This window comes from Pteropus alecto, unplaced genomic scaffold (assembly GCF_000325575.1).
Source record: "Pteropus alecto unplaced genomic scaffold, ASM32557v1 scaffold139, whole genome shotgun sequence".
NCBI lineage: Eukaryota > Metazoa > Chordata > Mammalia > Chiroptera > Pteropodidae > Pteropus > Pteropus alecto.
Window position 1 is genome coordinate 1,172,588 of NW_006443567.1, and position 16,021 is coordinate 1,188,608.

Consider the following 16,021-nt stretch of genomic DNA (forward strand, 5'->3'; position numbering starts at 1 on the left):
TCCAAGGAAGACATACAAAGGGCCAAAAAGCACATTAATGATGCTTGACATCATTATTCATCAGAGAAATACAAATCAAAACCACAAAGAGATACCACTTCATACTCACTGGGATAGCTAGAATCAAAAAGTCAGATATTCATAGTGTTGGTGAAGATGTAGAGAAATCAGAGCCCTCATATACTGTTATTAGAAATATAAAATGGTGCGACTGCTTTGGATAAATTTGACGATTTCTGAAAAAGTGAAACAGAGTTACCATGTGAGCCAGTGATTCCACTCATCAGTATATTTCCAAGATCAATGAAAACATATGTCCACAAAAAAACTTGTATGTGAACGTTCCTAGGAGCAATATTCGTAATACCCAAAGGTATGAATGGATTAACAAAATGTGGTATATCCATACAAGGGAATATTATTCAGTCATCAAAAGTAATGAAGTACTGATACATGTTACGACATGGATGAACTTTGAAGCGCTATAATAAGTGAAAGAAGCCAGTAACAAAAAAACACATATATATGATTCTATTCATATGAAATGCTCAGAACAGGGAAATCTATGGGGACAAAGTAGATTAATGGTTGCTTATGGTTGAGGGCAGAATTTGTGGGTACAGGGGGATGATAGCTAAAGAGTACAAGGCTTCTTTTGAGGTGTTGAACATGTTCTAAGATGGACTGTAATGATAGCTGCACATATCTGTGAATATACTAAAACACATTAAACTCTACACTTCAAATGAGTGAACTGTATTTTATGTAAACTATGTCTCAAAGTTGTTTTTAAAAAACTTTTGTGGTGGGCAGAAAAAAAAGAAAAAAGTACAACATATTACATAAAGAAACACAGTAAATGCTTATTAAGTGGTAGCAATTATTATCATTCTATTATCATTTACTATATTCCTCTGACAAATTTAGTTTGTCTGGTTCAAAATCAATCCATGGCAAATAATTAAATTACTAGGAAGGAATTCAATGTGACCAATAAATTCTAATGATTGACAGAATGATCTTTGGAACCAGACAGCCATGGATCTACCATCACTCACATACGACCTTGAGTAAATTAACTTCTCAGTTTCCTTATCTGTAAGATGAGGATAATAATAGCACCCACCTCATCCAAATATTTTTAGTAGTAAATAAAGTAAGGTATGTGCTAAAGCCAGCAAAGTAAGTGGAACATAATAGATCTCAGCAAAAATTAGATCTCTCTTTCTCAAGCCAATTTCCCACGTGTTCTAATCCTCCCAAAAATTTTTTTCAATGTTTATATGCTAAAACATTTTATTTTAAATGTCAAACTTTTTCTGGAAGTTGCTTCTAATAATGGTTCACTGCCTGAATATTGCCAGCTGCTAAAATGTCATATATTCCAAAAGACTACATTCTTATTCTCATCATCCTCTCTACTGGTAACTTGTTGATGGATTCAAGTCATTGATGCTGGTTGAGTTAGTAGGTATTCTTCATTCGAATCAGCCACTTGTGCATCTTTGCCTTCCTCTTAGCTACTGGTAAGAAAATCATTCACTAAAAAGTCAATGAAATAAATGTGGTTCAATGAATATGGCTACCAGCATTAGAAACAAAAACTACTACCAGCTAATTCAAGATTGTGCTGCTGTGAAATCTTCCACTCCCAAGGTTTTTTTGTTTTTTTTTCTTTTTTCTTTTTTTTTTGGTTTACTCAAAATCAGTGACCTTAAACAACTAAAGAAAAAATAAAACGAGATGTTAAAGAACATGTCAAGATGTCAAGATGTGCTTAAAAATCAATACACAGTTGCTTTTAATATAAAGAAAGGAAGACAAAACTTCCACAAAACCCCTGCTGGAACAAATCATGTTCTTCGCTCCAGGGATTAAAGAGAAGAGCAATTTTGTCACAACTATATATCATCTACCCAGATGTGTGACTTTTTTCAAATCTGTGAAACCTGAAAATTTCATTCTATAAACTAGAGACACATCCACTGAATTTAAAGATAACCATATGTACTTTCGTAATCAAGCTTAAATTATACTACAGTGGGGAAAAAAATCCCACATTTTTATACCTTATGACTTTCAGAAATTCGGCATAGAAATTGGCTATAAAAGTCTCAGATTTCATGTACAGCTTCCAAGTTATGCTTTGGCTCTGGAATTTTAACTGTTTTAAACTAACTTAACAGAAACATTAACAAAAGCAAAACATACATGGCAGGCTGCATTGGAGAAATCTGTGTCCTGCAGCAAGCCTCTACACAGGAAATGGCACATGTCAAGTTCATTATTTTTTTTTGCGAAGGTGTAAGCATGTGCCAGGAGAGTGTGAGAATTTAAAACCTCAGAAGAAATGTCATGATGCTGCTTCTGAGAACAAGGTGACTCGAAGGTCAGAGAGATTGTTTCTGAGAGGGAAAGCTTTTCAAGGTTTCATTCTGACCTGCACAAGTTAGTAGCTTTATTTCTGCCCACTCTTCCTGTTCCCAATTTTAATTCACTGGGCCATTCCCGTGGCCTCAGATTTACCCTATTCTCTCCTTGGCTTTGTCTCCTCTGAAATGCCTCTGTCGTTTTTCTTGCTGGGTCCTGCCAACGTCACTCCCATGCAGACACAGCTTCTCTTAGAGTCCTCGGGGTTATCTCATCCTGCCTCACCATCGAGCCATTACCTCAAACCCTTTCTTTATGTTAATAGGTAACGTCATCAGAGCTAACGTTTATTGAGGTTTTACCATGTGCCAGACACTATCGTAAGCAGTTCACATGCATTACTTTAACTGATCCTCCCAAGAAGTGGGGTTTATTATTAGCTCTCTTTTATCAATAAGGAAATTGAGGTTCAGAAAGGATGTATGTTTATAGGATATACAATATATGTCATTTGCTAAAGGACACAGAATTAGAAGGTAGCAGAGTTGGTATTTGTAGTCAGAATTTATGATTCAAAATGTTATATAATACTGTACCATTCACTTTTCATCTTTTGCTAAATTTAAGGTGAAAAACATAGTATCTTATTTTAATTTGCATTTCTTGATTTCTACAGCAGAAACAGAATGCTTCAAATTGGGATATAAGATATACTGCATATGTTTTCTTTTTCTTTTTCTATTTTTTTTAAGTAAAATCAAATTCTAAAACTTAGAGGTTAGAGTTTAGGAGAAATAAAGGAGATATTATTCGGTAATATGCCTGATGAATTAATAGCCTGGCTTTTTTGCTTCCCAGTGGTATTGTTAAATTGTGGTCCTCCAAGACTTTTCAGAAACTGCTGCTACAAGAGGCTAGAGAAATCTTCCCAATGATGATTCTCAGGATCTCAGTGGTAAACCCCATCACCACCACTGCTCTCCAAACAGTACTAAATATCCTACCTCCTCCATAGCCATTGATACTCAAGGTCCTGCCACTTCAAGCCACAGCCTGTGAGGTCAGAACAAGTCTCTGACATCAGTAGAACCCATTATTTTCATTTTTTTTCTCCTAGTCTGAAAGAGTCAAGCATTCCAAACCACACAGCCTCCAAACTTCCCCTGGAGGGTGGGTCAGACTAATCTTAATTCCTTTTTAGGACTAGTCTAGATGTTGTAAACTTTAGTTCTATGATCCAAATGAAAATGCCTCCTTGAAAGCTCTCACAATATTCTCTTTATTTAACATTAGTTTCCAACAACTAAAAAGTGGAAGCTCCAATGTAAAAACCCAGACTTATTTTCTCATCCTGCCCCTAAAGATCTGGCAACACTAATCCACATTCCTTGCAAGGCAGAATATCCTGGATCCAATAGTAACTTCAGTGTTTAGATGGGCCATGAACACCCTAGTTCACCACCCCTGGCTGCTTTACTTTCCTAGATAAACTGCCTGAACTCTACAGGTATTTGTGACTTTGAATCTAGGATTTTTAAATCAAAGACTATTCAGGGTTGACTTCGGGGCACCTGAAACTTCAGAGTTTTTGTTTTTTTCACAGGTGACGGGGATTACTAAAACATTAAAGAGCTGTTAACATGCCCTTATCCAAGGATAAGCCTACATATTAGGAACAAAGTCCTGGCTAACACTCCTGGGGTTAGTATGTACAATGTCTAGCATGTAGCATGCGCTCAGTAAATATTTTCCGAATGTGTGAAAATGTTTCTCTTTTTGCTAGTGTCAAATGCAATGAGAGAAAAAAGTAATTTTTCAGTAATTGATACAGTTAACACCAGTAAAACTAGAACATTTTTATAAAATTAACTGACATATATATTTTTCTTTTGGGATTTACTTACCTAACCAAATCTCTGCCCATTTTCCTACTGGGACATTTATATTTTTCTTATATATTGCTTTCTAAAAGACTTGCATATATTAATCAATTCTTCTATGATACATGCATCCCTTTTTTTCTGGTTATTTACCTTTTCATTTCATCTGCCCTTTTATATTAATAAGTTTAATTATTTTAATGCAGTTTTAAAGCACACTTAATCCACAATGATAATAATATCAATAATAATATCAATGATTTCCACATTCCTGTTTTACTTTCACTACCTTTGTGGACAATGGTAATGGTACAAAGAACTATGTAAGTAGCAGGCAGGTGGCATTACACTGGTTACAGATCAATGTACATAGAGAGCTAACAGAGTGAATTTCTGCCTATTCCTAGTTCAGGCTTCCTTGCAGAGATTGATGTCAAAAGATAGAGCAAAAAATAAAAGAACAGGTGAGACTATATATATTTCTAACCATGAAATTTGTATACTAGTTTAAACCAAGTCAGTAGAAGAAGAGGCAAGTGAACAGTGCCCAGAATCTCCCTCTGGAATCAGTAGACTCAAGCTAACTCATATACAGAGAACCAGTTGTGTCCCTGATGGCCTCATCGCTTTGTCAATGGCATAAATCCTACCAAAGTTCCTTCAGTATCATTCCCCTAAATGAAGTTAACGTGGCCAAGTGCCGCTTTGCTTCTAATTGTTCTTCACTTCCAGAACTAGCAAATTTTTCTATAAGGGAACAGATAATAGTTTGGTTTTCTCCTTCTCCTTCTCTTCCGTCCTCGTCCTTCTATTCCTCTTGATCTTCACGACACATTTTTCTTTTCCTTAATGCCATTAGCTTGATTGATTAATATTTTATTATATATGATTTTCTTTACCTATTCACCTATCAATGGATACAGATGGTTTCCAGATCTTGGCTATTGTGAATAATGCTGCAATGAACATGAGTGTACAGATATCTCTTCTACATAATGATTTCATTTCCTTTTAAAATATATCTAAAGATGGGATTTCTGGATCATAATGTACTTCTATTTTTCAATTTTTGAGGAATCTCCATACTGCTTTCATAATGGCTGTCCAATTTATATCCTACCACAGTGTACAAGGGTTCCCTTTTCTCTACATCCTTGCCAACACTTGTTATCTTTTGATAATAGCCATTCTAACAGATTTTAGATATCTCATTATAGTCTTGATTTGCATTTCCCTAATGATTAGCCATGTTGAGCATTTTTTCATATACCTGTTTGCCATTTGTATGGGATGAGTGTGAAGGATCTAGGGAGATATTAGTCAAGGGTACAAACTTTCAAGTAAGATGAAAAAGTTCTGGAGACCTAGTGTATAGCATAGTAACAATAGTTAATAATGATGGATACTTAAAATTTGCTAAGAGAGTAGATCTCAAGTATTTTCACCATGAGAAAAAGGTAACTATGTGATGGATATGTTAATTAGCTTTATTAAAGTAATATTTAATATTATGTGTGTGTATATGTGTATATATATATGTATATGTATATATGTGTATACATATACACATATACATATATACACATATATGTATGTGTGTATATACATATATATATGTATGTATGTATATGTGTGTATATATATATATAGAGAAAAAATTACATAGTGTTTCAATACAAATGAAGAATCTCAAAAAAATAAAAAATAAAATGTAGAACAAGGAGATAAAATTTTCATAAGTTTATGTAGGATTACCTAAAAATATGTTGTATATGTCTCATCAAAATGCATCAGAAAGGATGACTACAGTATCTGTGAGAGAAAAGCAGTTGGTGACTCTTCATACATACCTGACTTCGGTTTAGAATGTATAAAAATTTAATTGATACTATTCAGTTATCATTAAAATTGATTTTATTAAATATGAATAGCGATAATGACATCACAGGAGTATATCTACTTGAGTCCAAAGCAGATAAATCTATATGTATGAACCTAAATAAATTCAGAAAAAGTAAATCAGTCTAATTGGTAAATGGGTGCCTATCCATAGAATTTTCTACTTTTCAACCAATTATTTTGACATCACATTGGTCCCAAGGTAAGGAGCTCATGCATACTAGCTAAGTAGACTGAAATAGGGTAGAATTGGCAAAGGAGGGGCATGAGAGGACCTCATTCACAGCTACATTGATTTTTTCAGAAGTGGTGATTGAGTAAAGTAATGTAAGCTTCCTATGGCAAAAAAAGAAAAAGAAAAAAAGCCTACAATATCTTTTTCTGAATAAAATGAAGGTTTCAGAGGAAACACATTGGTTGGATTGCAAATTGGTTTAGCCACTATGGAAAACAGTTTGGAGGTTCCTCAAAAAATTAAAAATAGAACTATCTATGACCCAGCAATTCCACTTCTGGGTATTTATCCAAAGAACTCCAAGAAAAGATATATGCACCCCTATGCTTATTGCGGCATTATTTACAACAGCCAAGATATGGAAGCAACCTAAATGCCCATCAATAGATGATTAGATGAAAAAAAAGTGATACATATATACAATGGAATATTACTCAGCCATAAGAAAAGATGAAATATTGCCATTTGCAACATTATGGCTGGATCTTGAGATTATCATGCTAAGCAAAATAAATCAGACAGAAAAAGTTGAGGACCATATTATTTCACTCATATGTGGGATATAAAACTGAAAGCAACAAGTGAACAAGACAGACAAACAAAAACTCATAGAAACAGAGAACAGTATGGTGGTTACTAGGGGGAAAGAAGGGTAAGAGGGTGACAGATGAGGGTAAAGGGTCTTAAACATATGGTGATGGAGGGAGATTTGACTTTGAGTGGTGAACACACAATACAATAAACAGATGATGTATTACTGACTTGTACACTTGAAACCTAAATAATTTTATTAACCACATCAGCCCAATAAATATACTAAATTTTAAAAAGTTTTTCCAGTGTTATTGAGGTATAATTGATATCAAAAACTGTATACATTAATATATACAACTTGATAAGTTTGAACAATACATATACTATGATACCACCACCATAAAGTAAGGTTCCTTTGATTATGTAAGGGAGAGAAAAAAAACAAAAGCAAAGAAGTGGGTATTTACCTAATCATAGAGAAATTTAGTTTAACAAAATAAATTACAATGTAAACTCAGAATTTGTCTCTATCATAATGTATTTGGGGGAACCAAAATACACAATAAGGTAGTCAAAAGAAAGTTAAATTGTAAAGTACCGATAAGGTTAAATACAATTTTTAAAAATTTATTTTTAATTAATTTATATTTTTGGTGACATTGGTTAACAAAATCCAGTTTTTTAGGTATACAATTTAATAGTAAGGCATATAGATACACAATTTCTCTTTCTGATACAATGTATTATTCTAAATTTTTTTGTTCATTCAGGCCTTGCTGATAAGCAACTCCAACTTCCATCTCCAAAGAGATTAATCACATTTAATGTGTTCATTGGCACTGTGACATACCTAAAGCAAGAAGGTGGAAAATGATTTTGCCAATGTCATTGGAATATGTTTTTGCCAAGCTCTGAATGATATTACTTAATGGTAACTCTAAGAGAGATGATATATGTGTTTCAGCTGAAGAAATTTCTTGCACTCAACTTATAATAATTAAATGTGTAGTCCAGATTGTTTCCCTATGTATATAGTAAGTAGGTTCCTTAAAATCCTATGTTTATTCTGAACCCAGGTACACTCTGCAATATTTGATTTTCAGTGTTGGAAAAACAGACATGGGATTTCATAGGTGTGTTATCCTAACCTCTTATTAGTGACTATGATTGAGAGAAAAATGGTTGCCCAAAGGTTTCTACATTTTAATTCCTAAAACTATAAATAACTTACCTTATATCATAAAAGGGACTTTGAAGGTATTATTAAGTTAAGGATTCTGAGGTGAGGATCTTGTCCTTAATTATCCAGGTGAGACTGATATAAGAAAGAATCTGCCATTATTGCTGGCTTTGTGAAAGAGGTCCCAAATCGAGGAATGTGGGAAGCATCTAGAAGCTGGAAAAATTCAAGAAAGCTGATTCTTCCCTAGAAAGGAACATTCCAGAATGGAATGGAGGCCTGCTGATAATGATTTTAGCCCAGTGGAGACCCATTTTGGACTTCTGAACTGAAAGATAATAAATTTGTGTTGTTTAAAGCCGCCTGGTTTGTGGTAATCTGCTACAGCAGGCATAAGAAATGAGTACAGTGACCCTTCTATCTTCCCAAGAACAATGTGGATAAAAAAGAAGAGAAATGATACTACACATGTTTTCTGTAATAAGTACTGGGCAATACAATTGTCAACCAACTAGGGATGCTGTTTTGAGAAATAAAAAGAGCCTACAAAGCTGTGAGAACATGTTAAATCTTAGTTAAGAAAAACATCTAAACCATTATTTCTGACTATATTGGGGGAAGCAATTAGTTGGAAATGCAGGGGAGTGAGCCTTTAATCCATCTGTAAAATAACACATTTACTGGAATATTCTCCAAGAGAAAAAGAAACCTTGTGGAAAGGAGCTTCGGTAGAGCAGTAGTATATCTTCTTGACCTTGACAACTCAAATTAGCTGAATTCAGCTCAAACTGTATAAACGACTGTATAAAAATCAAGCATGATATAACTCTAAATAAATCGATATATTCAACTATGAAGAAATGGTGGATATGAGAACAGGGATTTACGTGCCCAGTCTTCACAACTGAAAAGGAATATGTTGATTCATTTAGAGTTATGAAATCGACATCTCTTTATATGTATCAAGGAAGACTTCGTGGAGGAGGAAGTGTAATGTAGTAGGCTAAAAGAAGGGTATAATAACCATTGCAGAGGTGACCTGACACAGCCACAGAGGCAGGAATGAAATGATTACCACCAACAAGAAAATGGAACAAAGAAACACATTTCTTTGATATGAATCCATTCAAATTTTCTTGATCTATGAAAAGAAAATTATACTTTTGGGCTAAGATAGCAGTGAGCTCACATACAAGACAATTCTAAGAGAGATAGTAACCTGAAAATATATGAAAATGGAATTCCGTTACCTGAATGAGATGTTGTATCTTAATCCCCCCAAGTATATTTATTTTTAATTTATTCTTAAATTAACATAGATATTCAATGTTGAAGAAATAAACCTTAGCTATTCCTCTAAAAGATACTCCTATGAATCTCTTTAAGCTATTCCCTAAAGAAAACCTTAAGGAATTTTGGAGTTCATTGGTAGTAAACTCATTGAAAATGACACGGAGACAACCTAATATGCTTGATATATGTTCAAAGTAGAAAAGTGTCTGACTAGGGACAGGCGAGTCAAGTGGAAATAGCATCAGGCTATTGTGCAAGAGACCTGGGTTTCAGTTCTGACACTGCCACCACCTGGCTATGGAATCTTCATTAAGTCATTTCCCATCTCTGGGTCTCGGTTTGTATATCTTGAAAATGAAGGTGGTTTAAATTGTGAAAAAATATTTTAAAAAACATGCTTCCACTAGCTCCTCTTTCAGCCTCGCAATCCTCAGCTCAGCCAACTAGGAAGCCGCTGCCAGACCATCAGAGTCAACATACAAGGTGAAACTTATTTCCCTTCCTCAGAAATAATCTTTAAAATGCCTTCTAGTTCCAAAATCTTATGTTTCTATGGTCTTTTTTTTTTTGATTTAATGATTTTTGTCCTAGCTATTTAAAAATAGACTTGATAAGAATGGATCTCCTGCAAATTCACTGACTCGCTTCTCCGAAGAGTTCATTTACAGGTTCTTATGAAATTCAGAATCAGAGAGATTTTATATTATAATGACAATAGTTTATGGGGTTTCTTCTTGTGCTAACAAAAAGAAGACAAGTTGCAGAGGATCACTGGACCAGTGATCATTGACATAGGTGTCCTTGGCCTTAATCTGCCTCCATTGCTCTATTGAGAGTAGAAAGCAGTTGAACAATTAGCAGAATGATGACCTGAGAAATAAACAAAATGGGTCTGGACGTCTGAAATTTAGTTCAACTATAAAGTTAACTAGAAGCAGAAAAACAACATGCCCAAGAAATAAGAAGGCAGTCTTATGTGGTAGAAAGAGCATACGCTCTGTAATCAGGCAGCCATAGGTTCATAAAACAACTCTGCCACTTGAGATCTGTGCAGCCTTAGCAAGTCACTTCACTTCCCTTGAGTCTATGTCATTACATGTAAAAGTAGGCACAGTAACTACACCTCAGTGGGTGGCTACGAAAGTTAAATGGGATGAGTTTATTAAGGTTAGTGAAAATGTCCGACACATCACTTGGCATGTAGTAAGTGCTAAATAAATGTCAATTCTCTTCTTTCTTTCCATTTTTCTAAAGAGAAAACAAAATTTGAAGAGCCTTTCCTTATGCAAAAGCCTATCTACAAAGACTCCTGCATTCTTACTTCCTGAGGTGAATTTTTTAAATTTAGAAATAATTTTTAGAAACTAATTTTTGATGTAAAGAAATCACTGTCAGATTAACTGCTGCTTATAGAGCCTTTCTGCATATTTATCTCAAGGTGGAGATTAAAAATTGGAATAGGAGGATGTTTCGTAGCTCAGTCCTGAGAAAGTCTGATTGAACTGGGATTTTCTGATTAGGCTGGTAACATAAAAATATTATTTGGTGGAATATAAAATCACTGGTAGTAATTCTACATCGAGCTGAATTTAAAAGCAAATAATTGTGGATATTAACTGACTGAGCTGGGGCTGAGGTTTGAAAAATGTGGCTTACAGGCCTGTTGGGTCTGGTGGTCAGAGGAAAAGAGGGGCAGAACAGCTGTCCCCAGAAAAGTAGCCTTGTCACAGGATATACTGTAGTGTTAGCCTGTAAGACCACTGGGAGCTTCTAAGAAATGCCTTGCTGTCTTGGAGGTTACTAAACTAATACAGGACCATAAGTAAAGAACACAAAATAATACAAAATCATGAAACCCCTCGCCTCTTAAAAATAATGGTAATAAATAGAGGCAATATTGGGACTTTTGAACTGAACACACATGCAGCATGGCCTGTACTGAATTACAACCTCATTGAGGTGCCTAAAGAAACATGATTATTATTTTCACACCTGCTCTCATCTCCACCACTTTTGTCTTTGGCATCTGCAGAGGCAAATATTATAGTGAAATTTGAAGAACTGAGTATATTTTCTGGAAAGTTAATAGGATTTTTAATCTCTTAGAAAATGAGTAGTTTTGCAGAAAAAAATTTCTATGGAAAAAGAATATAGAATTGTTATGTAAATAATTTTCTATGTGTAAGTGTAAAGTTTGACGAGCTACCATTCAAAAGACACATAGGCACTCATAAGTTATAAATGCACAACTTATGAAGAACTGCAAACAAAAAATGGCAGATGAGCAACACATGATTAGTGCTCTTATGGTTGACAACTACAAAAGATATTTGCTGGTGCCATTATATTCCCTTCGAATTCATATAAGAATTGTGTTAATGAAGGAAAGAAATGTTCTGGACTATGAGACAGGTATACAGAATAAAGTGAACACTGTTTTCCTATGGCACTGTGTTTCCATCTCATCTTGGAGCATAAACTATATAATCCATACTAAGGCCAGCTGCTAACTTCAAGATCAAATCCCAGAGGATTGCATTCAAAGGAACAATAGTGCATTATATATAATTTAAGTATGTAGAAATAATACTATAAATTATATGATATTAAATATTATAAAAAAATATATGATTTAAATTTCTTTCCTTTTTCTTTTCTCTTTGACTTCAGAAGCACATATCAGGTCTTTCTCTACCCTTGTGGTGGCCAGTGCCCACAGAGCCTGTGGTCCCGAGGCCAGTAGAGACTAAGAGTCCAGGGCTGAGGAGGTGGTTGGGGCCAATGAGGCAGAGTGGGCAGCAGGGCTGCAGGATCAGGGCTAAAGTGGAGGCCGAAGCCTTGGTGGCTGAGGCTAAGGAAGCAGTTGGGGCTAAGTCGTTGGCTAGAGCTGAGGAGGCAGCAGGTTAGTACCAGGGCCCAAAGACCCGAAACCGGAGGAAGCAATCGGCGTCAGGGAACATAACTAGAACTGGTGAAGCAGGGGCTCAGATGGCAGTTTGGGTCTTTCATTGGCTACTGTTGTATCTTGTCACTTCATTTTCTGCAGGTTTTATAGAGCCTCTCCCTGGCACAAACACATTAGGGAGGGTGCCTCTACTTAGTTATTTTTCAGTGAATTCTGCTCTGCTTTCTAACCTCAGGCCAACAAATCCCAATTACTCTCCCTCTGGCTTCTTTGTGGCCTACAGGTACTGAATAGACCTGGTTCAACCCCTTTCCCCACTGATTCCTTAGATCTTAGGCCTGAGTCTAGACAGGGTCACAAAGGATGTGGTGGGATGGGTGTAGGGCAGAAGATCATTTGTCCTCCTCAGTCAGGCCAAAAGTATCCCCAGTGTCCACACTTGCATGCAGACACTGTATGCATTCTGCTCGGAGCACTTAGCAATGACTGCAGTTCAGGAGAGTTGCTGAGAAGTGGCTGAGCCATGATCTGGAATTTCTTAAGTGCTTGGCTCTCAGCAAATACAAATATGGTATAAAGGGGCAGCTGCTGCTAAACCTAGAGACACACTGACTGGCTTCTCCAACCACTCCATGTTTCTTGATTAATATGTGCCCAGTTACATCAAAAGATGTGACATTCCTACATAAGGTTCATGTCAGCTGGCAAATGATGCTATCCTCTTTCAAGTAAAACAACTACATGTAGTTTTCTCTGTGTGTGTGTATACATATATCTATCTTTAATAGTGTCTAAAGGGCCTTAGTTAATATAACTCAGATCATGGTTTTATGAGTATTTATATGCAAAACACAATAAATTCAAAAAGTTTAAAATATAACCAAACACAAAGAAACAATTCCAGTCCCCAAATGTTAAGATACACAATATTTATCCTAAAACAGGAGCAGTTGCAGAGGGTGATTATTTAGCCATCATGTTAACTAAACATTGTGCATCTTCTCAGTAAATTCCAAAGCATTGTTTAGGCATCCTAGCTTTTTTCCAGAATTGTAATTACTCCTTCTAGAAAAGAGAAGATGCAAGGAATGACATGATAGCACAAAATAATTTCTTCTCAATAAATGGTGTTGGGGAAACTAGTTAGGAAAAACTGTTTGAGAAACTGTTAGAGGAAAATGAAATTAGACCCTTTTCTCACTCTAAATACAAAAATCAACTCAAAATGGATTAAATAAAACTGTTAAAAGAAAACATAGGGAAAAATCTTCTTGACATTAGTCTAAGAAATGATTTTTTAGATATAACCCCAAAAGCACAGACAGTAAAAGCAAAAATAGACAAATCGGACTGCCTCAAATTAAAAAGCTTTTGTATAGCAAAGGAAATAATCAACAGAGTGAAGAGACAATATACAAATGGGAGAAAAAATCTGCAAACCATACATGTGATAATGGGTTAATATCTAAAATATATCCAAAAATTCAATGGGAAAAACCAAATAACCTAAACAAAAACTGGACAAAAACTGAACAAAAACTTCTCAAAAAAAGACATACAAGTGGCCAAATGTTACATGGAAAAGGACTCCACATCGCTAATCATCAGAAAAATGCAAATCAATTCTACAATGAAATATCACCTCATAATTTTTAGAAGGGCTATTATCAAAAAGACAACAAATAACGAGTGCTGGCAAGAATATGAAGAAAATGGAAACCTTGTACTCTGTTGGTGGGAATGTAAATTAATATAGCCATTATGGAAAACAGTATAAGGATTCTTCAAAAAATTAAAAATGGAACTATCATATCACCCCACAATCCCAATTCTGGGTATATACCCAAAGGAAATGAAATCAGTATCTCAGACAGACATCTGCACGCCATGTCCATTGCAGCACTATTCACAATAGCCAAGATATGGAAAAACCCAGAGGTCTGTCAATGAATGAATGGATAAAGATGTGAAATAATAATGGCATATTATTCAGCTGTAAGAAAGAAAGAAATCCTGCCATTTGTGATGACGTGTATGTATCTGCTGGATATTATGCTATGTGAAATAAGCTAGACTGAGAAAGACAAATACTATATGATCTCACTTACATGTGGAATCTAAAAATAAAAAGTCCAACTCAAAAGCAGAGAACAGAACAGTGGACACTATGAGCTTGGGAGGGTGGAGAAAAAAAGGCAGATTTTGATCAAAGGGTACAAAGATGCAGTTATGGAGGATGAATAAGTCTAGAGGTCTGATGTACAGCATGATGATTATAGTTAACAGTACTCCATTGAACTCTGGAAAATATGTGAGTAGATGACATGTGATTAGTTTGCCTGCAGTAATCATTTCGTTATATATATGAACATCAAATCATCACATTGTATGCTTTAAATATATAAAATTTTATTTGAAAATATATAAAATAAATAAGAACAAAAAAGTTATAAAAGGTAAAATAAATATTCTCCATGCTAAGGTTGATTATGGAGATGATGGTACATTTTGTTATACTTCTAAGAAACACAGTTCGAAAGAAGACAATAGGCTAATTCGCCTCATAGGTAGCTATCTCTTTTACATACCCATGTGACCAAATATGCTGGTCATCACTCTAATTGCACCCGTACATTTTCTTTATGCTAATTATCACAGATATATTCAAATGTTTATTTTGTTTTTAGTATTTGTTTTACAGTAACTACCCTGATAGTTTTTAAACTCCATGAAGTCAGCAAATATTTTTCATTTATCATTGTGTGATTTATCAATGTTGCTTCCTTGATATCTTTTATCTTTTCAATACTGAAAAAATTTTCAATTACAGTTGACATACTAGAGTATAATAGTTTCAGGTAAACAACAGTGTTAGACATTTATATAACTTATGAAGTGGTCATCCCGATAAATCTAGTACCCATCTGACACCATAGTTATTACAATATTATTGACTATATTCCCTGTGCTATATTGAACATACCCACGTCTATTTTGTAACTGCCAATTTATACTCCTTAATCCCTTCACCTTTTTCACCTAACCCTCTCAAACCCCTCCAACCTAGCAACCATCAAAATGTTCTCTGTTTCTAAGAGTCTGTTTCTCTTGTTTATTCGTTTATTTTGTTCTTTAGATTCCATATATAAGTGAAACCATATATTTTTCTTTCACTGTCTGACATATATCACTTACTATAACATCCTCTAGATCCATCTATGTTGATGCAGATTTTAATACTTCATTCTCTTTTATGGCTGAGTAATATTCCTTTGTATATATGTACTATCTCTTCTTTTTTTTTTTTTTTTAGGTGAGGCAACCCTTGGTTGATCTCATAGATTGCAAGGACCTTGTCAGCTTACAATCCCTTATTTTTTTACTTTTATTTTTTATGCCTACAGCATCTGGTCTTCCCTAGGTGGTCTCCCATCCAAGTACTAACCAGGCCCAACCCTGCTTAGCTTCCGAGATCAGATGGGATCAGGCTTGTTCAGGGTGGCATGGCCTTAGACTGTACTACCTCTTCTTTATCCAGTCGCTTACTGATAGACACTTATGTTGCTTCCATTTCTTGGCTATTGTAAAGAATGCTGCAATAAACATATGAATGCACATGTCTTTACACATTAGCATCTTGGGTTTCTTTGGATAAATATCCAGAAGTAGAATTACTGGGTCCTTCTTTATCTCTTGTTGTAACTTTTGTTTTAAAGTCCAGTTTG

General features: G+C 35.0%; 1 pseudogene; it reads right to left on the reverse strand.

The window, feature by feature from the left end:
- Positions 1-15,691: 15,691 nt before the first annotated feature.
- LOC112472883 lies at positions 15,692-15,811 on the reverse strand (annotated as a pseudogene).
- Positions 15,812-16,021: the final 210 nt, after the last annotated feature.